Source organism: Aotus nancymaae, unplaced genomic scaffold (assembly GCF_030222135.1).
Source record: "Aotus nancymaae isolate 86718 unplaced genomic scaffold, 86718_ANA_hifiasm-v0.15.2.pri h1tg000077l, whole genome shotgun sequence".
NCBI classification, from domain to species: domain Eukaryota; kingdom Metazoa; phylum Chordata; class Mammalia; order Primates; family Aotidae; genus Aotus; species Aotus nancymaae.
This window is the reverse complement of record NW_026988492.1, coordinates 1,902,855-1,925,630: the sequence shown is the minus strand read 5'-3', so window position 1 is coordinate 1,925,630 and position 22,776 is coordinate 1,902,855. Positions and strand designations below refer to the sequence as shown.

General features: G+C 42.1%; 1 protein-coding gene across 20 annotated transcripts in view; it reads right to left on the bottom strand.

Annotated features, from left to right (window-relative positions):
• PARD3 (par-3 family cell polarity regulator) overlaps positions 1 to 22,776 on the bottom strand; it is a 704,358-nt gene that overhangs the window by 528,243 nt on the left and 153,339 nt on the right. The window lies entirely within an intron of this gene.

Below are 22,776 nucleotides of genomic sequence, written 5' to 3'. Positions count from 1 at the left end.
TTGACGATTAGAGAATGCCAGACAAAAACTGAGTCTTGAGGATTGCTCTTAGAACGTGTCTTCATAATCAATTCATGCATTAAGGTACATGTTGCCAGCACTTAGGTCAGAAAGCACAAAAGAACGCTAAAATAAAAAACCAAAAAGTGCAAGAAGCAGCACACCGGATCACACTGTGGATGCACTGGACCTTGCGGAGGCGAAGGAGGCACAGCCACGCCCCGCTGACTGTGTGAGGAATTACGCGTTCCCGGCTCCCTTTCACAAAATTACACGGTCCCGGCATCACTTTCACAAAAACTAGATTTTTGCTCCAAATGGCAAAAATAAATACAGTCAAAACTTTCCACATCTTCTTTTTGTTTTTGTAAGAATGACACACACGTCCTCTTAAGACCAGTCTCTCTCTCACATAGTGAGCACTCACAATCGCTTGACACTCCTCCCTAAAGGGAATGCCACCAGCTTCTCAGTGCAGAGAAAGAAGCCCGCAGATCAAGAAGGGAAAGTGGGAAACAGATTCACACCAGGAATTGGTGAAGCCCCTTCCCTGCCCACCAGCCAGACACGGGTGTCCCACAGACAGAGGCCACTGCCCTAGGCAGCAAGTGGGGACGATGAAGCCAAGGACTGCATTTTCTATAGCCAGCCGCCGTCCCCAAAGAGGGGTCTGCAGTAACACCAAAAACCATCAACACTGCCGACAGATCAACAAAGGCCCGGCCCCGCGGCTTGTTTTTCGGGAGCAACGTTAATATTGTACGCTGCTAAGAGACCCGGGCTTCGGAGAAACTGTATCATATTAGTTACTCAGACCCTTTTCATCCTGGATAACAAGGAATTTTCTCTTTTTGGCAGAACAAAGTGGACAGTCTGGTCACTTATCTTCTGCTCGTGTTTTAGATTTCAACACAATTATTTTTTCCTAAGAAAGCTGTAAGTGGAATTCCCTTATTCCGGTTGTACCATGCAATCACCCTCCTGGCAAATCTGATACTTCAGAGTGCAGTCACTTCACTGATTAATGGCTGGCCTCTAAGAAGTTCCAAGAAGCAGACACAGTATCTGTTCTTGCTTAACAGCAGTCCCCACCGTCAGTCTCAGCAGTCTCAGCGTCTGACCCGCACAGCCAGCACTTTCTCCTCTGAGTTCTCACTGAGTTCCCAAGCAAGCTGGCTGGAATCCGCTCTTGTTAGAGACAGGGTCTCACTATGCTTCCCATGCTAGATTTGAACTCCTGGGCTCAAGTGATTCTCCCACCTCAGCCTTCTGAGCAGCTGGGACAACAAGCACGTGCCACTGCACTGGGGTCGCTGGCTGAAGCTGTGTCAACAGCAGCCTCTCTCCATGCGTGATTTTGGGTCAGGGCAACTTTGCTGGTCCACTGCCAGCCATCAAGAAGTATGTCAAGGAGCATGGACAGAGGCTACTGGCTGAGAAGAAAAGGATAATGACCCAGGAGGCTTTCACACACAAGTGTGTTGGGGAGGGAGCCTGTTTTCTTAGGCAAGCCCAATTTCACCTTCTTCCCAAGCTAAACACCAGATCCCAGAAAACAGGGAATGCGCCTAGTTTGAGAAGTCTGCTGAATGACCACATGGATGGTGAAGCCAGCAGGGTAGAGACGTGATAGAAATACGACTCCAAGACAGTCAGTACTCTTCCAGTAATACACAACAGCACAGATATGGATGGCTCAACCTCACATAAAAACAATGCCCTTACTGCAGTGCACGCTGTCTGGGGGACGGATCACATCCCACTCACACCTAACAAGGAGATGACTGCCCTCTCTCAGTGTGCTGATGGTTTCCCTAGAACATTCCATATGGAAAAGACAGACACACATATACATTCTAGAGAATGAAAAAACATTAGAGCAAGGCAGACTACAGCCATAACCAACAGCTATGTGAATTCTTCAGTCGTAAGAAGGAGCTTATATACAAAGTTAACGGTGCATGCGTGCGTTAGGTTTTGGCTGTTATATAAATATCTGCATTTCAAATAAAAAAATGAGTAGCTAAGGCAGACGGACCGATGAGCCTGGAGGACATTTAAACAGAAGTGTTCATTTTAATGACAAACCTTAGAGCTCTCTAAAAGAAGGGAGGGGGCATAGACTGCCCCCCCTCCAAAAAAAATCACATGCTTAAGAGAACAAAGTGTTATGCATTCGCATGGGTCACTTCTAAGGAAGAGAAAGCTCTGGAGGGTCTTATATAAAGTGATAGTCATCAGAAAAATGGTACTTCGGGCTGTTGCAAGGACTGTACTCTTTAAGGGGAAGCAAATTATGTGCAAACAGTTTTAAAAAGACAGTATTTGAGAGTAGAACCCATTAAGCAAAAAAGCCTGTTTCCAATACTAAAATGTGCAACATGTGATGTCCTTCTAAAGTCCTTGACCTACATATGCTCTCTCAACCAGCAAGGAAGAATCCCCCCCGCCTCTTCCCTCACATCCAATAATACTCCTTCCTCAGTCCCTCAACAGAAACGGGTTTATCATGTTTAAGGACTCAAAAGCCATACAGCTTCACCTTTGCCCTTGTTTGGACAAACTCTCTCTTATCTGAAGAAAAAAAAAAAAAAGAAAAGCTCCCACAAGGAACACAAAAATAGCATGTATAGCATGAGATTTTTCCACAAACAATGACAATGAATACGGGTTTGGAAGGTAAAGAGGAAAAGACGCAGACCAACATCACAATTTTATACAAAAATGCATTTGAAACGGCCAGGTGTGGTGGTGCACGTTGGTCCCAGCTACAGAAGAGGCTGAGGCAGGAGGATCGCTTGAGCCTAAGAGTTCAAGGATGCAGTGAGCTATGATTGCACCTGTGAATAGCCACTGTACTCCAGCCTAGACAACACAGCAAGACCTCATCTCAGAAACAAACAAACAAACAAAATGCATATGAAGATGGGATTTCTGACCTTGATGATTCCAGAAGACCCTGAGATAGCCTCAGTGTGTGCACTGGCTCAGATTTCACTCTCAGATTACTTGGAGATATGATTATAGAGCTGAAAAAGAAATGTTGTGCCCATGTACACAGACACGCACACCCAATCATGGTGAGATGCATGCTTATACGCTGCTTCACACGAAGACAGAGGCAAGTTAACAGAACAACTCACACCTTGTCTTTATTAATTGCTTGAATATTAAACTGACAACCTTTATACAAATATGAATGTAATTACATAGTTCTAATGGGGACTAGGTGTAGATAAACACATTTAGTGCCAGTAAAATTGGAAAACAAAAAAAAAGGTTCGAAGAACTATCATAAACATTATTCCGCTACTGGCTCCTGGAAAAGAAATGGCAAATACAAAACAAGGCAAGAATAACAGCTAACATGTATAAGGTAATATCACATAAAAAACAATGTTTTCACCATCACAACATCCCATGCAATAGGTACAACTGTTATCATGATTTTACAGACATGCTAAAAGGTTAAATAACTTGCCCAAGGTCACACAGCCAATAAACAGCAGGGCTGAACTTTGAACTCAAGCCAACAGAATCCAAACTCTGTGCTCTAGAATCCAATCTGCACCGCCTGCCTTTCTATGGAAAAATATCTATAACTCTCTACGGAAAAGCACAAGTTCAACTGATGAAAAACAAAAACAGAGTTCCAGGTTCCACAAAAACTCCTGCATTGCTAAGTTATATCAAATAGCACAAAAAATCCAATCCCAATCTACTTCTCCATTTCCCACAACCCATTTGCCCTGCAATCACAGGATGCTCCAAGCTCACCTCTAATGTGCAGCTTTCAAGATCTTCCACAGCACAGCTCCTCCCAAGCCTCCCACAGACACTCAGCTGGGATATGGACACACACCGCCCCTTCCCTCATCCATGCTTTCCTTAATTCTGATCCATGTCCAAAACATTTTTGACCCCCACCTTTTTTAACATCACCTTTGCTCCGTGACTGTGCACACCTCTTACCCACTCTCCCCGTCTACACTCTTACTGCCTTACAGTAAGAACCCTTAAATTAGGCACTTTAAAATTACCTTGAATTCTTACCATGACAACAGACGTGCCCAAGACAAATGCTTTTTCTGAGCCCAGCATTTCCACCCACCTTTCTTGGGCACATCAACAACTTTGATACTAATAGTTGCAATTTTCTTTTCTTTTTTTTTTTTTTTGAGACGGAGTCTTGCTCTGTCGCCAGGCTGGAGTGCAGTGGTGCGATCTCGGCTCACCGCAACCTCTGCCTCCTGGGTTCAAGCAATTCTCCTGCCTCAGCCTCCTGAGTAGCTGGGACTACAGGCGCACGCCACCGTGTCCAGCTAATTTTTGTATTTTTAGTAGAGATGGGGTTTCACCATGTTGCCCAGGATGGTCTCGATCTCTTGACCTTGTGATCTGCCCGCCTCAGCCTCCCAAAGTGCTGGGATTATAGGCGTAAGCCACCTCACTCGGCCCTGCAGTTTGAACTGTTAAGGAAACAGCTACTTCCTTTATCTAATATCAACTGACTGATATGCCCGAACATACTTACTCTGCAATCTTACCTGTGTTACACTGACGATCTGAAGACGAGGTCTGTTCAGAGGAAAAATAAACAACTCCATATCAAACCATTACAAAGTGGAGTTCAAATTATATATAACATAAAGAGTACCTGTGAGTTTCTCATCTAGGGACCCCTATTTAGCTTTCTCACAATGCACGTTTGTCTGTAACTTGTTCTAGAATATTAGTTCACATTGATTTGTGTGTTTTATTTGTAACACACAACAGGCACTGCCCTAGTCTGTGTTTCTCCTGATGCAGGACTTTGGGTGTGTGTGAGAGGGAGGCGTCATCACGACCAACCCTAGGGAAGAGGCCAGAATGGGGAGGAGCAGGAATTACCAGCGCATGATTCATACTCCAACGCTCAACTCTGATGTCTGGCTTTTAAGACCTTCCATTTTATGGCTCCTCCCAAGCTATTCTCTACCAACCCGGCAGAAGAGGGTAGAATGCAGAGGAGAGTAAATAAGGCGATGAGAACACTGACCAATATAGCCATCGTCCCTTCTTCAAGAGCAGTAATCAAGTTACATTAGGGGCTGTTTAACCAAGAGCCTGGAGGATGACAATACAAACAGTAGACACAAGGGGGAGCCAGTGGGTCCATCTTAAAAGTGGAGACAAGGAAATTTGGTTTTTAAGAACTTCAAATTCCACAGACAAGCCACAAAATGGGAATGAATAAAGGCTAAGAGTAACAACAGACGCCATTAGGAAAGCAGCAAACAGCAGGAGACACTGAGGTTTCTGGTTCTTAAATTCAGTTCTGAACTGAATCAAACCAAAAGATTTTTTTGTTTTAATTGTGTTCTTCAATGTGAACTCAAAAACAAACAAACATATGAGAAGGACGGCTTGGGAATGGCCACTCACATAGTAGCAACACGTCAAAATTTTTTATGATATGCAAATTTGACATTGAAGAAAAAAGTAAAGAGTAATTTTTTAAATTCCCTGCCTCTGTTAAATGTCTTTACCACCACTGCCCCCCATAAACCACAAAAATTGTAATGTTAATGGGCTTCTCTTAGCCTTTCCTATTTTGTATTCTGTTTTCAACCGAGATAAAAAAGAAAAAAAAACTATCTGAAATGCATTCTGGTTCTAGATAACTGACCTTAATTCCAGGAAATATTCTATGATAAATATATTGTCGGTAAAGGTTTTAAATATTGCTACTAAAGATGTAATTATAGATGCTCAAGTTTTCGTACTATTGAAGCACATTAATTAAAACTTGGCACAGCTGAAGGAAATCACAGAACATATGAAAAGAGGGTGGCGTGTATTTCCTATCGAGGGTAGCATAATTATTACCTTTTTTTGATGAAGACGTTGGGAAGAAGGCGAGAGCGCTGTGCCTGTGATAAGTTTAATCATCGCTGAATACAAAAGAAACAATCCATCAAGATCCAAAGGGATCTGCTTATTGTTATGCTTTTAGAAGGCTCATCAGGTATTTCCACCAAATGCTTCCTAACGACAGTAATTAAACATCTGGTAATGGTGACCTACTTGCGGCTGCTGAACTTCCTCGGATGGTCTTTTCCATTAATTATGTACATGCTGGGAACTGAGAGAGAATTTACATTATGAATAATAACTCAGACCGCAGGAGAAGTCAGAAACCGACAGGGGCAACTCCCTGCTGTCCTCACTGCTATCTGTATTAAGGCCTTGTTAGCGCTCTTCTATTTGGGAACAGATGCTACATAAAAATTGCAAAAGCACCAAGCTAAGGCATGCCTGCATCTTGAGGTAAACACGTTGTGAGGAAACAGCCTTCTAATAAACACTCAGCACTGTGCCTAAGGCTGGGAAGAGCCAAGCTGTCACGTTTTCTGCATTTTACTCTGTGTGGAATTATGGATCTGAAGCAAACTTTGACCCTAAACTTCAGCAAATAAGGCCCAGGTCTGTTCTGGCCTTGGCAATAGCATACATAAGAAAAGGCAGATCACAGCTGGGCACGATGGCTCACATCTGTAATTCCAGCACTTCTGCAGGGCTGATTGGGGCCAGAAGTTTGAGATCAGCCTGGGCAACAAAGGAGACCTCACCTCTACAAAAAATAAAAAATAAATAAATTTAAGAAAAGAAGTAAGAAAAGCCAGATTGAGATCATGCACACTTTGAAATATTTCATAGTTCCTTAAATTTCAGGGTGAAATGGGAGAGAAAGGTGGAACTGAGATGGTGAAGTTTTTAGTGGTCTGATATTCATCTGACATGAAATAATTATTACCAAAAAAAAAAAAAAAAAGTCCACTTGGATGTATTTTTAAAAATCACCTGATAACCATTTATTCTCTTTGGATCCTCATCCTTCCCCAAACCCATATGAGTTTACTAATTAACACATCACTGCTACCTTTCTGCTTCTCAGCTTTCTTTTTTATTTTTTATGTTTTTTTGAGACTGAGTCTTGTTCTGTTGCCCAGACTGGAGTGCAGTGGCACAATCTCAGCTCACTGCAACCTCCACTTCCCAGGTTCCAGTGATTCTCCTGCCTCAGTATCCCTAGTAGCTGGGATTACAGGTGTGCGCCACCACGCCTGGCTAATTTTTGTATTTTTAGTAGAGACATCGTTTCACCATGTTGGCCAGGCTGGTCTCAAACTCCTGCCTGACCTCAGGTGATCCACCTGCCTCAGCCTCCCAAATTGCTGGGATTACAGGCATGAGCCACCACACCCAGCCACTTCTCAGCTTTTTAAGAGATCAAAAATATGAGTGGATTTATTCAAATGTTTTTTTAAAAAAGCATTTTATACCTTTTGGAAAAGATGTAACAGTAAGTACTAGCACTAATAACTAGATACTATTTTAATTTACAATATTCCTTAGAATAAATTCAGTGTGCTAAATTCTAAATATCATTTAATAAACATCAAAAATAATGTCAGGATCCAGTAAGAAAAACAAATCACAACAGAGAATTTAATCTAAGGAAGAGGGTAAACAGGTAACTGCAGAGCACCGACCACCCACAGAGCTGAGGAAACTGGCTTATCAGAGTCTAGAAGCTTGGAGGTGGCACCCAGGGCAGATGGTACCCGCCCTCCGAGGAGAAGATACTCGGGGCTGAGGCTGAGGCCTGAGGAGCTTAGCAGAAGGACCTCCTGGAGCTGGGACTCTGCCCCATGAGGGCTAGTGCTGATTCTGTGGACGGGCCTAAGGAGGCGGACGGTGAGGGGGTGGGAACCTGAAAACTAGAAGGGCCTGCAACTTAATGACCATTGCTGGGCAATACGGACAGGAACAGGAAGCCAGCAAGGGCCATGCCCCCCTCCTGCCTGCCAGGCTCCAGCTCCCCCTAAAATGCCAGGGAGCAGCTGGCAAAGGAGACGTCTCCTGGAAAAGTAGAGCATAAACAGCTGAACTCCAGCTGAGAAGTAACAACTTAATCCTGGTGCATTCTCACTGAGCTTCAATTTCCTCACCTATAAAGTGGACAAAATACTGGAGCCCATTCACAGAGTTCATCGTGTGTTAAAATTAGTACCGCACCTACAATAACTGTGCATGTCACAGAAGACATGCTGAATTTGTATATATTATTTTCCAAGTGTTTGAGTTTCTACGATTTTACTGCTTAGAATTTACCTACAAATTCCATGTTCTTGGTGAGGAGTAGCACAGTGCAAGAGCACACACAGCACCGGCTTTGTGCACACCTTCAGGAATCGGAGCCTGAAAGGCAGACCCTGCACAGTGAGGACCAGGAGGCCTGCACCTCCCAAGAGGCTCCACCTCCAAGGAGCCTCCATACACTGGGCAAACCAACACATGTCATCTGGCCTGACTTTCTTCCACTCAACAACAGAGCTAGAGAACATTAGTTCTAAGGGATTTTCCCCCAGTATTTAAGAAGGTAATCACAAAAACTCTTTTTAGTTTTTTTAATGATCTGTTTTGCCAAACTTGCAAAAAAGTAGAGAGGATAATTTAATGAACCCTTAGCCTATGCTTCACTCACTCAGCTGTGGTGATTATCGATCTTCGCCAAAACTGTTTCATTGCCTTCCTTTTTTTATTTTTGGCCGGGCTATTTTTAAGGAAATGTCACTTATGTTGCAGCACCCAGAGGCCATTTCTTAATGGTTCATAGGATTATGCTAGATGATACATAATAACATATAAATGAAGACATAATAGCACGCATGAAAAAAAGGTGTGTTAATTCTTTTCCTTAAGGTATACATCTGGATCACTTTTTATTTTCCCCCCACTGTGAATCAATTTACATTTTTAACATAAAAGGATGGTGAAAATGATGCCACTTAAAAAGCCACCAAGCTCCACTCAGGATAATGCTGTTAATTTCTAATTCATACCACCTGACTCAGTAAAGCCCTACTTCTCTTCTTCCTGTAGTACAAGTTAGGTCCTAGTTAGGACCTGTTTTACTAAGCCATGCCATCTAGGTTATAAAACACAAACCCCAGAACCTTTAACGGTAGGTATTTTTATTAAAATTAGCACTATCATGTTGCTTCCACGCATGCATTTTCTCCCCTAGAAATATTCCATTCGAAGGCTATTTACATTAGCCACAAACTAAAATTAGCATCTTCATTTTCATAAAACAGTTACTAAGAAGTACTCAGAAATCTCTCAGAATTTATTTAACTTTGGGGAAGGCAGAAAACATTAATTTAAAATGCATATGTTTTCCCCAAATCTTCCCCTCTATTGCTGAAATAACCCATAACATCAATAACTCTAAGAAAACACAATGTAAGCTATAACTTAAAATATGGTCAAACATGGCTACATATCACATGCAATTTTCCCCACCTCTCCCCCCATTGTGGGTATTTCTCTCCCAACTCCAATTATTGGGGGAAAATAATTTCATAATTTGAAACTAATTTCCAAATGCTTCCTTGATTTTAATTAAGGCTTATCATAGGACAGAAGTTTAGATAACCACAAATAATATCTAGATAAATACCTTATCTATGTTTATTTTTCTCTAAACAGGGGCAATTTAAAAGTCAGAATAAATTTTTAGTACATAAAGAACATCTTTAACACAGGGGTATGTTCAAAGGAGCTTTACACAGACATATGTCACTGTGTGCAGGCTGCTGCATGCACCTGGGATTAAGGGAGCCACGAGGGCATGGCCATGTACACGGCAGCCCTGATCACATGGCTGCTGAAATGCACAGCAAAACCGGGCAAATGGAGATGCATTTGAGAATCAAGTGTATCTGTCATCCACTCACCGACTCGAACGCGCACCAATGCACACGTAAACAGACAATTTTCAGGGTTATAAAGTGTAAGTTCAGCAACCACTAGGCATCCCTTGGCTGAAATTGCAACATCAGTACCAAACAGGATAGCAATTCCTGCACAGCAAGAACGCAAGGAGCTAAGGCAGCAAACAGAAGCTATGCTCGGCTGTTTCCAGACTGGAAAATTATTTTAAAACATGACACGGAAATACTGTATTTCATTATAATTTTTAAATTTTTTTTTTTGCTTGTGTGCCAATTTATCCCTAACATTCGATGCTAGCACTGAGGAACTGAATCCACTGACATAACGAACTAGTAATGGCAATAAACGTTACTTTTTTAAAAACTGAATTGAAAACATTCTTTTGCACATTAAATTCGCTTTTTACATGGGGCAGAAACACTCAGATTATGACTAATGGAACTGGTACAAACAGTTTGAGGATTGTGTGTAATAGAGAGGTTTCAGCTTTTGAGGTAGCCCTTCAGAGCATAGTGGGAATCTGAGATTTTTTTTTTTTAAAAATCATTTTTAATTGAAGCTATAATCACTCTACTTGAGAAACATGGACAAAAAGATGCATTTCGTGTACCCAATTTGCTGACAAAGCTAACTCATCTATAATCAATGAAGAAACAGTTTATTATGAAACAATACAAACTTTCAAATATGCTAAAACAAACGTAAAAATAAAGTACCTCGGGACATTTATACAGTGCAAATGTCAAACTTCTGTATTGATCATGCTTGATTAGGGTCTCTTTATTTCCCCAAATTTGAGGAAAGAACATGAACTGGCTAACCACCACTCTGACAGCCTTATGGAGTCAATCAATACAAAGCAAATTGGTAGGAGAAAAACAGGGGCAAATCTATTCTCAACAGAGGTTAGAAACAGCAAATTAGAACTGTTAGGAAGGCCTAATGTTTTACTGCATAGAATAAAGGGGAAAGAAACAAGAATGAACATGACCATTTATTCATCTGCAGGAAAAACTGGGTCTGGTTATGATCCATCCATCATCTGGACTTCATCTAGATTCAATGGTCTATAATCAAAGAATCACAGAGATCAGAATTGTTATCACATCTTGGGCAAAGCGGCTGTCAAAGGAGGGACCGCCCAGACAGTAAATGAGACAATGGAGAAAAGAGGCTGTGACTTTCAGACAAGCCCTTCAGTGTGGAAGGTGGGGCATTTTATCCAGTCAGTGTTAGATAAAGGTTCCCATCACGGAGCAGTGCAACAGTCCAAGAAAGAGGCAGATTTCTACCCTGAAAGCCCCACAGGAGAGAAGATCCTGGAGCCAGATCCCGCAGGTAAGCACCCTGGGGAGAGGGTCAAATTCTGCTCCTTTGACCTGCAGGCCTAAGTGAAGGCTACTGCAGAGCAGGGAGCTACTTAGACAACTGCTGGGCGGACATCTCAGAGTGCCTCGAACGAACTTCTGGTCCTTCCATCAGCATTCCTCACTCTCAAAATGTTCCCTTTCCCCAACATCACTGATCATCAGGAAAATGCAAATCAAAACTACAATAAGGTATCATTTCACCTCAGTTAACATGGCTTTTACCCAAAAGACAACTAATAACAAAAGCTTGCAAGGGTGTGGAGAAAAAGGGAACTCTCATACGCTGTTGGTGGGACTGTAAATTAGTACAACCACGACAGAAAACAGTTTGGAGGTTCCTTAAAAACTAAAAATAGAGCTATCACACGATCCAGCCATTCCACTGCTGGGTGTATACTCAAAGGCAAGAAAATCAGTATATCCAAGAGTTATCTGCACTCTTATGTTTATTGCAGCACTGTTCACAATAACCAAGATTTGGAAGCAACCTAAGTTTCTACCAACAGATGAATGAATAAAGAAAATGGTACATACACACAGTGAAGTACTATACAGCCATAAAAAAGAATGAGATTGGCCAGGCATTGTGGCTCATGCCTGTAATCCCTTTGGGAGGTCGAGGCAAGAGGATCACTTGAAGCCAGGAGTTCGAGACCAGCCTGGCCAACATGGTGAAACCTCATCTCTACTAAAAATATAAAAATTAGCCCAGCATGATGGTGGATGCCTGTTAATCCCAGCTACTCAGGAGGCTGAGGCAGGAGAATCCCTTGAACCTGGGAGGCCGAGGTTGCAGTGAGGTGAGATTGTGCCACTGCACTCCAGCCTGGGCGACAGAGTGAGATCCTGTCTTTTTTTAAAAAAAAAAAAAAAAAAAAGGGGACTCAAACTGAAGATCGTTATGTTAGGTGAAACAAGCCAGGCACAGAAAGACAAACATCACATGTTCTCACTCATTTGTGGGAGTTAAAAATTAAAACAACTGAACTCATGGAAATACAGAGGCTGGGAGAGGTGGAGGGGCTGCGAGTGGGAGAGTGGGGTTAATGGGTACAAAAATATAGTCAGAATAAATAAGAACTAATACGGCTAGCACAGCAGGGTGACTAGTAATAATTTCACTGTATATTAAAAAAAATTAAAAGTGGCTGGGCGCAGTGGCTAATGCATGTAATCCTAGCACTTTGGAAGGGCTGAGGCAGGTGGATTGCCTGAGCTCAGGAGTTTGAGACCAGCCTAGGTAATACGGCAAAGCCCCATCTCCACTAAAAATATAAAAAAATTAGCCAGGCATAGTGATGCATGCCTGTAATCTCAGCTACTCAGGAGGCTGAGGCAGGAGAATTGCTTGAACTTGGGAGATGGAGGTTGCAGTGAGCCGAGACTGCACCACTGCACTCCAGCCTAGGCAACAGATTGAGACTCCGTCTCCAAAAAAGAAAAACAAAAAAACCTAAAAGAGTATAATTGGATTCTTGGTAACACGAAGGATAAATGCTTGGGGTAGATACCCCATTTAATCTCATGTGATTATTAGTCATCACATATCCATACCAAAATATCTCATACGCCCCTAAATATATACACCTACTATGTAGCCATAAAAATTAAACATTGTTTTAAAAAGTTCCTTCTCTACTCCCAAGCATCTGATTTGAGACGAAGCTAAAGCTGAGAGGCCCGCTGAACACAGGGGGCTGCTGCCCTGTTTATGCTCCGGAGGTTCCAGGTTTGTCAAGCATTTAAAAGAAGCTTTGTCATTCTTTTCATCCACAAAACTCTTCATTTCCCCCTCAGTTTTTATAAGTCCCAAAGAATTCTTTAGAAGAAAAAAAAAACCAGAACACGTATTCCATGACCCAACATTGCAACTCTGAAGATGAGCTGGAGGCTGCAGTAGCTGCCCTGGGGTCTGGGTGCTGTCCTTCATGGAGCCCAGGCCTGAATCTGCAGCGTACAACGTGTAGGCGCCTCATTCGACCAGCCCTGGTGGTGCTCTGTCTTTTTGCCTTGGCACTCCAGTTCTGCCTTCTCTTGGCTTGGCAGGCCGGGGCCTCAGGGCCGCAGCAGCACAAGGAGCGTGTCTGGCTGTGATGCTTCCCTAAGGATGACGCTCCCTTCCTCATCTCGCTTCTACAACTGAGACCAAAGATACCAGAGGTGCAAGTCCTTCTTAATACATTTGGTTATGTCATTGCCTGGATCATGTCTGGCTGTGATGCTTCCCTAAGGATGACACTCCCTTCCTCATCTCGCTTCTACAACTGAGACCAAAGAGACCAGAGGTGCAAGTCCTTCTTAATACATTTGGTTATGTCATTGCCTGGATCAATAGCAAATACAATCAGAAACCTTTTTCTTCTTTTTTCTTTTTTTTTGAGATAGAGTCTCACTCTGTCATCCAGGCTGGAGTACAGTGGTGTGATCTCAGCTCACAGCAACCTCCGCCTTCCTGGTTCAAGCGATTCTCCTGCCTCAGCCTCCCGAGTGGCAGGGATTACAGGTGCGCCCCACCACGCCCAGCTACTTTTTGTATTTTTAGTAGAGACAGAGTTTCACCGTGTTGGTCAGGCTGGCCTCGATCTCCTGACCTCATAATCCACCTGCCTCGACCTCACAAAGTGCTGGGATTACAGGTATGAGCCACCAGGACCAGCCCACAAACCTTTTGTACTCAAATTAGCAATTGCTACAGTCTGTTATTTCAGACAAGGCTGTGAAGAGGTACATGCCAGGCAGGTCTTAGTGTGCAGAATGTTGAACGCCCTCCTCTGATTCACTTCTCTTCTATGATGGCTTACAAAGAATTTGTAACAGTACAGAACTGCTTCCTGGTGAGTGCGTGTGTGTGTGCGTGCGTGTGTGTGTGGTTTGTGTGAGGAGAGAGAGAGAGACAGAGACAGGGAGGGAGGGACGGGGGAGAGGGAGGGGAATCCTACTGAATAAAGGCAACGTAAGTAAAACCACAATTACAAATTTTTTTAATTAAAAAAAAAACCTGCCTAACATCGTACCTAACACAATCTGTTAAAGTTATTAATAGTTAAGATTTCCAGAATGTGTTTATTAAAATAACAACTCAAATAACCTAGGGTATAATCATACTAAAAAAGAAATTATAAGGTGGTGCCTGATGGCTCACACCTATAATCCCAGCACTTTCGGAGGCCAAGGAGGATGGATCACCTGAGGTGGGGAGTTCGAGACCAGCCTGACCAACATGGAAAAACCCCGTCTCAACTAAAAATACAAAAAAAATAGCCAGGCATGGTGGCACATGCCTGTAATTCCAGCTACTCAGGAGGCTGAGGCAGGAGAATTGCTTGAAACCAGGAGGTAGTGGTTATGGTGAGCCGAGATCACGTCATTGCACTCCAGCCTGGGAAACAAGAGCAAAATTCCTTCTCAAAAAAATAAAATGAAAAAGGAAATTCTAGGGCAGGTGTTCACACCTATAATTCCAGCTCCGTAGGGGGCCAAGGCAGGAAGATTGCTTGAAACCAGGAGTTTGAGATCAGCTTGACAACCAAGTGAGACCCTGTCTCTACAAAAAAAAAAAAAAAAATTTTTTTAATTAGCCAGGCATAGTGGCACATGCCTGTAGTCCCAGCTACTTGGAAGGCTGAAGGCTGATGTAGGAGGACAGCTTGAGCCCAGGAGGCTGCAGTAAGCCAGGATTATACCAGTGTACTCCAGCCTTGATGACAGAACAAGATCCTATCTTAAAAAAAAAAGAAGAAGAAAGAAAAAAATAATCTCATGTTTTCATGAACCATCGATTTCTTTATCCTTAAACAGAAGACAATTCTCAAAAAAAAAAAGAAATCTGAGTTTAAGTCTAGAAGGTGCCCTAGTGAACTGTGGCATGTAGATTCATACCGTATATGGTAACTAGTTACGTGGCTGACCAAGCAGCAAGAAACTGATCCTGATTCCAGTGACTACTGAGTCTCTTTCATGACTCAGAACAAAAATGTCTGAGAATCTCAAGTTCTCCATGCTCCTTGACAAAGCTTAGAACTTAATTCAGTATTGCCATTAGACTGTAGGTGGCACTGGAGGAATTAGTCAACAAAATCCCGAGCACACTGCCAGATACTGAAGTCCATTCTTGCTAACCTCCAGGAGTCCACTAAAGCATTCCTCATGTGTTGTGCTTCTGCCTCTGGACGCCTTCTCCTCACCCTCAGCCCTCCAGGCAGGAGGACAGGGACAGGGCAGGCACACCTACCATGGGACTGACAGTTCCAAAACCTGAAGCCTTTAGTTTTCAATCAGACCTTGTTTGGAGGACCTAATTTGGAAACCAGACCTTGATTTGCATACAGAACACCTTCCACCTCACCTACTCCTGCCCCTCCAAAAAAGAAAAGAAAATACATTTGAGACCGTTCGGAAATATTCTAAGCGTGGCTGGGTGCAGTGGCTCACGCCTGTAATCCCAGCACTTTGGGAGGCTGAGGCAGGCGGAACGCCTGAGGTCAGGTGCTCAAGACCAGCCTGGTCAACGTGGTGAAACCTGTCTCTACTAAAAATACAAATATTAGCCAGCTGTGGTGGTGCACCCCTGTAATCCCAGCTACACCGGAGACTGAAGCATGAGAATCGCTTGAACCCAGGAGGTGGAGATTGCAGTGATCTGGGATCATCCCGCTGTACTCCACCCTGGGCAAAAGAGAACAGATAGCTTATAACAAGATTATTGACACATGGGTTGAGAAATAGGTTTGAAAATCCAAGAACAAAATCCAAACATTAAAATGAACAAATCATCTGCAGCAAATCTAGATAGCTGGTAGGAGTGATCTTTCTGCTTAGTAAATGCCAATAGGTCAAAATAAAAGTTTCATTTCTTTTTTTTTTTTTTTTGAGATCAAGTTTTGCTCTTGTTGCCCAGGCTAGAGGGCAGTGGCGCGATCTCGGCTCACTGCAACCTCCACCTCCCGGGTTCAAGCAATTCTCCTGCCTCAGGCTCCTGAGGAGCTGGGATTATAGGCACGCGCCACCATGCCCAGCTAGTTTTGTATTTTTAGGTTTCTCCATGTTGGTCAGGCTGGTTTCGAACTCCCAACCTCAGGTGATGCGCCCACCTTGGCCTCAGAAAGTGCTGAGATTACAGGCATGAGCCACCACGCCCATCTAAAAGTTTAATTTCTAAAGAAAGAACAGGCTAAACTCCAAGTGTCATTCCACAGGGTTTCACAAAGCACATGTATCAACGTCTAATGCATCCCGGAGGCAGTGGTTGGAAGATCAGTGGTGCCCTGCTCTGCAGCGGCATTTACCATGATATTACTGATAATAGCGCAGGAATTTGAGGCTACAAGACTGTCACCTATTCATCACTGAACTATGAAAACACAATGGGAAAAAAAAGATATTTGAAAGATGCACTGAGAAATGCATAACAATTTAAGATGATTTTGTTTCTAGTCATATTTGAAAACTATTTGCTAGATGATTCTAAGCATTAAGGTACTCATATAGGGGTGATATGAGACAAACTTGTCTTTCTAGTCCGGTCCAGTGAGACCAGCCACAAAATTGACAGCCAGCTTGAATAGGCATGGTAAATTAAGCAGAATATAAATAGCAGCCACTGAGGCTAATGTTTAGTTTTAAATTCCACAATAATAATATCGTGACGACATCATTAAGGTTAACACATCATACCAAGCTCCATTCTCCTCCATGGGGCCTGAAGGCGAAATCACCTGCTGCTTTAATGTTCTAAAGTCACATAAAAAGGAATGAGGAGGAGGGGTGTTCTGAAACCAGAGGAGGAGGTGCAGTACTCTAATGGTGCACATCTCCGGTTCAGCCTTTACTTCCCGCATGGAGTGAGGACGGACATGGATTGTCCTCAAGCGGCCTGAAATGGTCAAGGTGGGAGAATAAGCAAGAGAGTAACCACTAAGGGTTCACAAATGCAGGACAACGAAAACAGCTCAGCGACAAACAATTCCTCATCTACAACAACTACAAATGAACGCCATGAAGGCTCCAGGACTCCGAGACAAACCTCTTCTCGGGCAAATGTTTTGACCTTATCAAAAAAACTCAGCAGATTTCTTGGCCTTGTCACAAAGTTCTGTGGTTACTGGCCTAAAAACGCCTTTCTCTGGTGAACTCTTCTATTTTCAATACGGTATTGTCTATCACGGGATTCTGTAGGTGCTTTCTACCTGACATTACCTGCTCAGTGTAACTGAATCATTGTTACTGCATCACATCAAAGTTCTGAACTAGGAAGTCAGTTATCTATCACATTTCACATCCACGTGAGTAGCTTCAAGAGAGTTCAAAATCCAGAAAGAGCAGAGAGTGGAAGATGAAAAACAGATGCCTCTCCTCCTCCAAAACTATAGCATTCATTATTGTGACTCCCACAATATATATTCAAACACAGGAAGAAGAGAACACTCCAAAGCCTTTTATCTTCAAAGTTATATCTTATGGTACATATTTAATTTTCATTGATAACCAAAAGAAGAAGAAAAACTTGGCTAGGCACAGTGGCTCACGCCTGTAATTCTAGTAGTTTCAGATGCAAGGGTGGGAGGATCGCTTGAGCCCAGGAGTTCAAGACTAGCCTGGGCAACCCAGCAAGACCCCATCTATACTAAAATTTTTTTTAAGTTTTTTTTTTTTTTTTTTACAAGAAACTTATTTGCATAATAGGACCTTCTCAAGGCAAAGACAGATTAGGTATTAATTCATTTCCATTTTATTCATTCATTCATTCAATAAATGTTTACTGAATGCTTATGAACATTATTCTAGGACATGAGGATATAGCAGTGAACAGAACAGATTAAAACAGGTGGGAATGTAAGTTAGCACAACCTCTATGAAAAACAGTATGGAGATTTCCCAAAGAACTAAAAATATAACTACCATTTGATCCAGCAATCCCACTACCAGGTATCATCTACCCAAAGGAAAACAAATCATTATCTCAAAAAGATACCTACACTCATATATGTATCTCAGCACTAGTCATAGTAGCAAAGATAGGGAATCAATCTAACTGTCCAACAACAGGTGACTGGATAAAGAAAATGTGATATACAGACACAACAGACTACTATTCAGCCATAAAAAAGAATGAAATCTTATCTTTTGCAGCAATATTCATGGAACTGAAGGTCATTACCCAAAGTGAAACAACTCAGAAAGTCAAGTACTGCACATTCTCACTTATAAGTGCGAGCTAATAATGTATACACATGGACACAGAGTGTGGAATGATAGGTGGGGAGACTCAGAAGGGTGGGAGGACGGGAGAGGGTGAGGAGTAAGAAATTACTTAATGGGTACAACAACATACATTATTCAAATTATGATTAAAACCAAGAATTCAGCACCACACGATACACCCACGTAACGAAACTGCACTTGCACTCCTTACATTTACACAAGGTTTAAAACATTTTAGAAAAAAGAAAAAATTATCTGTACCTACTAACAAAATTATGTACTGTGAGAGAGAAGGAGGTGATCATTTGCTTGGAACAAATGAAAAGGAAAAGGACCCTTCACAAAATACTTATTTCCACATACTTTAATGATTTGATTTTACAAGTATCCGCATCAAAACGTGATTTGAAAAAAAAAGTCTAAGGTATCTAACACCTCACGTGGTCCTCAAACATGAGTGCAGAAACGTATTTCAAAGGCATTTATTAAAAATCTGACTTTTAATCCTACAATAAAAGCAAAATTCAACTAGGAAGAATAAAAATACAGTACGTTTGACAAAGCTACTTACGTGTCTAATAAAAGATCTACAGTGAAAAGGTAAAAGTTAGATAACCAGAAATGGCTAACATGAACACAGTCACGGTTTATGTTAGCAGGCTGAGAGATTCTTAATTAGTAACCAGGTTACAGACTTGTATATTGAGACTTTTTAAATTTTTGATCCAAAAGCAGGTGGCTTGCCCGTGCTGTTATCACTGATAAAGGCCATCTCTCTGGCCTGGGAATCTGAGCAGCAGTTGGTGGCTAGCCTCCCATCTCCATGCACAGGCACCTCTGTGCAGCTGCACGTGCTTCCTCAGAACTTGAGAAGCCTCAAAACACAAGGGACACCTTCATGAAAGCTGGCACTAATACCAGCCAGCGCGTGCACACTGGCTCAACAGGCCGCGGCTGGCTCTTAGGCAGGCAATCTTCACAGGCAAGTGATCTGCACCACTCTGCTTCTGATTTCTCCTGGGGCGAGCACAGGGCATACGCTCAAATGCCACTGGTTTCTTTCTCAAATCTGTCACTAGACAGTTCTATTGCCTTCACATTGCCTGGCCGCTCCAGACCTCACCTGGTTTCTTCACCTGGCAATATTTAGGCCAGATTCACTTTGGGACCTTTGAGGGAGGAAGTGAAGGGACCTGACTATCCCCAACCCCATCCCACCACCACTGCAGATTCTGATTCAGCTAGTCCTGAGTGGTTTCTGGGCATCTGTGGGGTGGGATGTATGAGTGCGTGCATGTTTTAGAGTATCGATAAGCACCTAGTGAAACCATAGTTAAGAATTCCTACATTAAATGACAAAGTCAAATCAAGCTTTAAGAATCCAGGGTCCAATCCAATTCCACCTGTGCACAGTTACAATCCCTACCCTTGATCAAAGAACTTTGTTGTTGGTTTTGCTTACGTTTTCAATCTTGTGTTTAAGACACAAACAGGGAAAGAACTTACATCATCAGCAACCTGAAGTTGCGTGTAACTGGACCTCCCAGAAAAGACAAGAGTACATTTCCACCTCCTCATTTTACAGCTGGTTACTTCAGCAGCACATCGGCAGTCACAAAGGTTTAGACCAGACCAACGCCAGAGTCATCGGACAGAGGCAAATGAGGTGGCATCTGGCTAGAGAGATGGAGGACACCTGTCAATGGCTGCTCTTGCAAAAGTGACTGAGACTCACAATAAGAATTACAGCCTTCAAATCAAAAGAAATAGCACTTAGGCTGCAACACACAGCATAAGACAGCTGCTGTGGGCCTTTGCCTGTGGATACAGTTTCTGATGCAATGTCACGGCTCCGAAAAAAGGCGGAGAAGCATTACAAAGAAATAACTACGTGTCAGATAACTCAAACATATCGATAGATAGTCTAATGATATAAAACGTTAATTTTGGTGGGGAAAAATAAAGTGATACATACAAGTCAAACTTTCACTTTAAATAGGATGAATTTAAAACCTCTTTCCTCAAGCAATACATTCATCTAGGCCACAATGCTGAAATCTTAATTTTAAAAAAACTTTAAAATTGTTTGTGGTATTTCACATTAAAATACAGCGGTAAAAAAACTAAGAAATCTTATCATATGCATCACAGCAATAAATACAATCTCTCAAACTGCAGAAGAAGATTAAAATCAAGAAAAATACCAAGGAGTCGCTATCACCATACAAGGCTACAAAATAAATGTTAAAATCAGGAAAAGTAGAAAGGGGTAAAATGAAAGTGATAAAATGTTTGCCAAAATAAGATTATATGTACTTCCAAATGTGGGAGAACTGATTCTTTTCAGAGTTAATGACCAGCATTAACTGTACAATCTGTACTTCTCCAAGAATTCAGAAGTAGCACTCCTAAGGTGAAAAAGAAGTCATAAATTACAAAAACACTCCTTACAATTTTAAAGATATAACTCTAAGATCCACGGATCACAAAAAACTGGGTTTAGTTACATATGACTTTTATTCAAAAAAATAACCCTGGAGGGGCCAAGGTGTGAGGATTGCTGGAGGCCAGAGCATTCAAGACTGGCCTGGGCAACACATCTGTACAAAAAGTAAAAAATTAGCCAGGCATGACGGTGCATGCCTGTCAGCTACTGGGAGGCTGAGACAGAAGGATCACTTGAGCCCAGGAGTTCGAGGCTGCAGTGAACCATGATCACGCTACTACACTCCAGCCTGGGTGACAAACAAGGATTCTCTTTTTTAGGAAAAGAATAACCTCTCTCCCTTTCACTACTACCATTAGTATTTATGCACAATTTTTATCTTTCTCACCCACACTTACAATCAAGTACAACGCTGAAGACTTTTAAAGCACAAATTAACATAAATTACAGTGCAGTTAGTTCACAACCCAAAAAGGTAAACAACAAATTTACCACCAGCTGAGCACCCACTCACTCCCACCAAGCGGCTACAGGCTCCCAGGCAGCACGCTCCATCATTCTGTTCCCACAGCAACAGCTCCTCGCTGTGTCACGTAATCATGTAACTAGCAGTTCTCAGGATGTACCGGGTCTCTCAACTAACTGCATTCTATCCACTCTGTATTAATAAACACGAACGGCTCGGTGCATTGGCCCATGCCTGTAATCCTAGCCCTTGGGAGGCCAAGGCAGGAGGACTGCTTGAGGTCAGGAGTTCGAGGCAACAGTGAGCTATGATCACACTACTGCATTCCAGCCTGGGCAACAGAGCGAGACCCTATTTCTAAAAAAGCATAACAACAAGTACGCTCCTTGTAGGAGAACTATTGCCTTTCAGGAAATATATATTAATCTTCCAACCATATGATCCACGTTTTTTTCTTCAAAATAAGCAATGGTTCCATGTTGGTCCTCCCGCACTTTGACATCTGATGCCTGCTTTACTTGGTATTATTAAGTGGCAAAAGTTCTACCTGGAGTAAGGGATACAGAATACGGGTCAAGCTGAAAGACCTCGCCTGGCTTGATTCTTTCTTGGCTGAACCACGTTCAGCAGGCTTTTCTGTTGTTAATACTTCCAGGGTGACAAATTCCTCTCTCTCTGTCACCTATCTGTACTTTATTTCTCTTTAACATCTAGGGCTTCAACGATCTAAAATGTCATATTCTTAAATCCAATGTTATCTCAGCATAGTTTAAACTTGGCTTCTGTTTCTGGGAAAAAATCTTAATAGAGCACCAAGAAGTACGATTAATAGTCGACACCCTGCGTAATATTTCCTTAAAAATAACTAAGGAGAACATGCTTCAATCCAAATCAGGAATCTCTCAATCTGGGGAGAGCATGCTTTTGGAAGGAAAGCTTATTTGCCACAGATTAAACTGAAGACAGCAAAAACTTAATGTTTTTTTTTTTAATTTTAAACTAATATTTTGAGTACTGTGATACGCACATTCTCACCTAGTTACATAAAGCTAAACTTAATTATTTCAAAAATCATAAGCTATCCTCAAATATATGAATTGTATTTAAGTTTTGGAAACTCTTATTACTTGCAGTTGATAAAGGAAGACAGAACACACAATTTGCACAACACAAGAGTAACAAGAAATCAAGTTCCAGAATATTTTCATATTTACACAGGAAAGCAATGTCACAAACTTATCAAGAACACATTAATCCTTTAGGGCTGGGATGACATCAGTAGCCACCGTCACCTTTTCTGCTATGATTAGGAAACTAATAATGAAGAAAATAAACACACTACAAGTATCCACACATATATATTCTGTTTTCTATTTAGGAATCAAAGTCATTCTCTCCACTACAAACAAGAGAGAGAAGAGAAAAGATCTCAAGAGACAGAGACAGAGAGAGACAGAAAATTGAGACCAGCCCAAGCAACACAGTGAAACCCCATCTCTACTAAAAATACG